Source organism: Monodelphis domestica, chromosome 3, assembly GCF_027887165.1.
Source record: "Monodelphis domestica isolate mMonDom1 chromosome 3, mMonDom1.pri, whole genome shotgun sequence".
NCBI classification, from domain to species: domain Eukaryota; kingdom Metazoa; phylum Chordata; class Mammalia; order Didelphimorphia; family Didelphidae; genus Monodelphis; species Monodelphis domestica.
In genome coordinates, this window is record NC_077229.1 from 200349887 (window position 1) to 200354321 (window position 4435).

A 4435-nucleotide genomic window follows, 5' to 3' on the forward strand; every position below is an offset into this window, starting at 1 on the left:
TCTTTATAAATTTGAGTAATTAAACCTTTGTCAGAGGTTTCTATGAAGATTTTTTCCCAGTTTGTTGTTTCCCTTCTGATTTTAGTTACATTGGTTTTGTTTGTACAAAAGCTTTTTAATTTGATGTAGTCAAAATTATTTATTTTACATTTTGTGATTCTTTCTATGTCTTGCTTGGTTTTAAAGTCTTTCCCCTCCCAAAGGTCTGACATGTATACTATTCTGTGTTTACCCAATTTACTTATGGTTTCCTTCTTTATGTTTAAGTCACTCACCCATTTTGAATTTATCTTGGTGTAGGGTGTGAGGTGTTGATCTATTCCTAGTCTCTCCCACACTGTCTTCCAATTTTCCCAACAGTTTTTATCGAATAGTGGATTTTTGTCCCAAAAGCTGGGATCTTTGGGTTTATCGTATACTCTCTTGCTGAGGTCGCTTTCCCCCAGTCTATTCCCCTGATCTTTCTTTCTGTTTCTTAGCCAGTACCAAATTGTTTTGATGACTGCTGCTTTGTAATATAGTTTAAGGTCAGGGACTGCAAAGCACCGATCATATGTGTTTTTTTTTTCATTATTTCCCTGGATATCCTTGATCTTTTGTTGTTCCAAATGAACTTTGTTACGGTTTTTTTCTAAATCAGTGAAGAAGTATTTTGGTAGTTCAATGGGTATGGCACTAAATAGATGAATAAGTTTGGGTAGGATGGTCATTTTTATTATATTGGCTCATCCTATCCATGAGCAATTAATGTTTTTCCATTTGCTCAAGTCTAGTTTTAGTTGTGTGGCGAGTGTTTTGTAGTTGTGTTCATATAGTTCCTGTGTTTGTCTTGGGAGGTAGATTCCTAGGTATTTTATTTTGTCTAAGGTGATTTTGAATGGGATTTCTCTTTCTAGTTCTTGCTGCTGAGCTGTGTTGGAGATATATAGAAAAGCTGATGATTTATGTGGGTTTATTTTGTATCCTGGAACTTTGCTAAAGTTGTTGATTATTTCAATTAGCTTTTTGGTTGAATCTCTAGAATTCTTTAAGCAGACCATCATGTCATCTGCAAAGAGTGATAACTTCATCTCCTCTTTGCCTATTTTGATGCCTTCAATTTCTTTTTCTTCTCTAATTGCTACTGCTAGTGTTTCTAGTACAATGTCAAATAATAGAGGTGATAATGGGCATCCTTGTTTCACTCCTGATCTTATTGGGAATGCATCTAGTTTATCCCCATTGCAGATGATATTAGCTGATGGTTTTAGATATATACTGTTTATTATTTTTAGGAATGACCCTTCTATTCCTATGCTTTCTAGTGTTTTTAATAGGAATGGGTGTTGTATTTTATCAAATGCTTTTTCTGCATCTATTGAGATAATCATGTGGTTCTTGCTAGTTTGCTTGTTGATGTGGTCAACTATGTGGATGGTTTTCCTAATGTTGAACCAGCCCTGCATCCCTGGTATGAATCCTACTTGATCATGGTGGATGATCCTTCTGATCACTTGCTGGAGTCTTTTTGCTAGTATCCTATTTAAGATTTTTGCATCTATATTCATTAGGGAGATTGGCCTATAGTTTTCTTTCTCTGTTTTTGACCTGCCTGGTTTTGGAATCAGTACCATGTTTGTGTCGTAAAAGGAGTTTGGTAGAACTCCCTCTTTGCTTATTATGTCAAATAGTTTGTATAGTATTGAGATTAACTGTTCTCTGAATGTTTGATAGAATTCACTGGTGAATCCATCAGGCCCTGGGGATTTTTTCTTAGGAAGTTCTTTGATGGCTTGTTGGATTTCAATTTCTGATATGGGATTATTTAAGAATTCTATTTCCTCTTCTGTTAGTCTAGGCAGTTTGTATTTTTGTATATATTCATCCATTTCTCCTAAATTGGTGTATTTATTGCCATATAATTGGGCAAAGTAATTTCTAATGATTGCCTTAATTTCCTCTTCATCGGAAGTGCTGTCCCCCTTTTCATCTTTAATGCTGTGAATTTGCTTTTATTCCTTCCTTTTTTTAATTAGATTGACCAGTACTTTGTCTATTTTGTTTGTTTTTTCAAAGTACCAGCTTCTTGTCTTATTTATTAAATCAATAGTTCTATCACTTTCGATTTTATTAATTTCTCCCTTAATTTTTAGGATTTCTAGTTTGGTTTTCTGCTGGGGGGTTTTTAATTTGATCAATTTTGAGTTTTTTCATTTGTATTTCCAATTGATTGATCTCTGCTCTCCCTATTTTGTTAATATAAGCATTCAGGGATATGAATTTACCTCTGATTACCGCTTTGGCTGCATCCCAAAAGGTTTGAAAGGATGTCTCGCCATTGTCATTTTCCTCGATGAAATTATTGTTTCTATGATTTCTTCTTTAACTAAATGGTTTTGGAGTATCATATTGTTTAATTTCCAATTGGTTTTAGATTTGGTTTTCCATGTACCATTACTAATCATTATTTTTATTGCCTTGTGATCTGAGAAGGCTGCATTCATTATTTCTGCTTTTCTGCATTTGTGTGCTATGTTTCTGTGACCTAATGTATGGTCAATTTTTGTGAATGTGCCATGTGGTGCTGAGAAGGTGTATTCCTTTTTATCCCTACTTATTTTTCTCCATATGTCCATTAATTCTAATTTTTTCTAAGATTTCATTCACTTCTTTTACCTCTTTCTTATTTATTTTTTGATTTGATTTATCTAAATTTGATAATGGTTGGTTTAAGTCTCCCACTAATATGGTTGTACTGTCTATTTCTTCCTTCAATTCTCCTAGTTTCTCCATTAGAAATTTGGGTGCTATATTATTTGGTGCATACATGTTGATTAATGATAGGCCCTGGGCAGGCCTATCCTTTTCTCATTATTTCCTTTTTTCTCTCTTTCTCTCTTTCTTAATTCCTCATTTGTATTAATTAAAATCTCTATAAAACCCAGTTGACTTGGGTTTATTGAATAACTGGGAATTTTTCCCTGGCGACCACCTTATATATTGATTTAAAAAAACAAGACACTGTTGTGAAAACATATTTTCTGTGGTCACAATTTACTCATCCACTCTTTTATCTACTACAATTTAAGCCTTCCACTATTTTAACTCTTATAGTTTATGACCTAGCAACTACTTTAATTATTACACATGCTGGGTGGAACATCTACTATGTATTTCAGTATATCAAAGGTCATTGCTTTCTTTTCTTTTTTTTAAAATTAAATTTAATATATTTACTCAGGTGTTTCTTAAATTAAAATACCCAGTTAACTCCATCCCTTACCTTCCCCCATTAGAGAAGATATCATTTGACAAAAAAAAGATATATGTATATATAAACCTATGCTTTAGTTATTTCTACTTATCAGTTTTTTCTCTGGAGGTGGACACATACTAGTCATTCTTCAAATAATATTTCTGTTGCTACATATAATATTCACTTGGTTCTGCTTGTCTCATTCTTCATAGTTTCACATTCATCTTGAACATAACTACAAAACACTTTTTATACAAGTAAAGTTAGATTTAAATAACTGGAGAAATAGTAATTGTTCATGGATGAACAGAGCCAATATAATCAAAATGACAATCCTATCTAATCTATGTATTCAATTCCATCCCAGATAAATTACTGTTATATTTAAATTAATATCTTCACATTCTTATTTTTCATAAAGTTTTTTAATAATCACTTGAAATAGAAAAAGTAGATAAGCACAGATTTAAAGTCTCTTCCTTAATCTAAGTCTGAGTACATGTAGCCCCATCCTCCAGGATCCTCCCTTCGACCCTCACCTGCCTGCCTAAGGAAGAAGAAAGTGACCAAAGACCCCTCTGGGCTCCACCCACATGTTCATGGACATAGTGCTGGCATGTGAAAATGGGATGGACTGGGTTGGCAATCCAGGACAAGGAGGGGATGAAATTCTCTCTACACATTACCAAAAAAGTTATTGTTTTCATCCACCTAGTCATCCTATCTTCCTTCATAGATTTCAACTCTCCCTCCTTACTAGACAGATGATCTAACTGAGTTTCTGTGGCCAAAACAATTCATTAATTGATGGCAAATCAGGTTGGTATTTATGAAACAAATGAGTTATTTTGTAAGGCTAAGACCTGACATCTTTCTGGCTAGGTAATAACTATAACAGCTTATGTTTTACTGGATTAACCTTTGAGAACTCAGGATCATTTCCTCACTATAAGAAGGCATTGGAGTAGGTGATTTGTGAAAACATTCATTTCAATACATGCTTCTTTTTGAGGGGAGAAAAATAATTTGATATGCCTCAAATTACATGTAAGTGAATGCTATTACGCCTATGTTTATAGCCAATTACATTTTTAAAACTGAATACTTCCACATGCCACTGGAACTAGCCTGTCCACGGAAGGAGAAAGACATGGAAGAAGAAAGAAAATGTTCTGTTAAGACAGAAAATCTGTGTTCTAG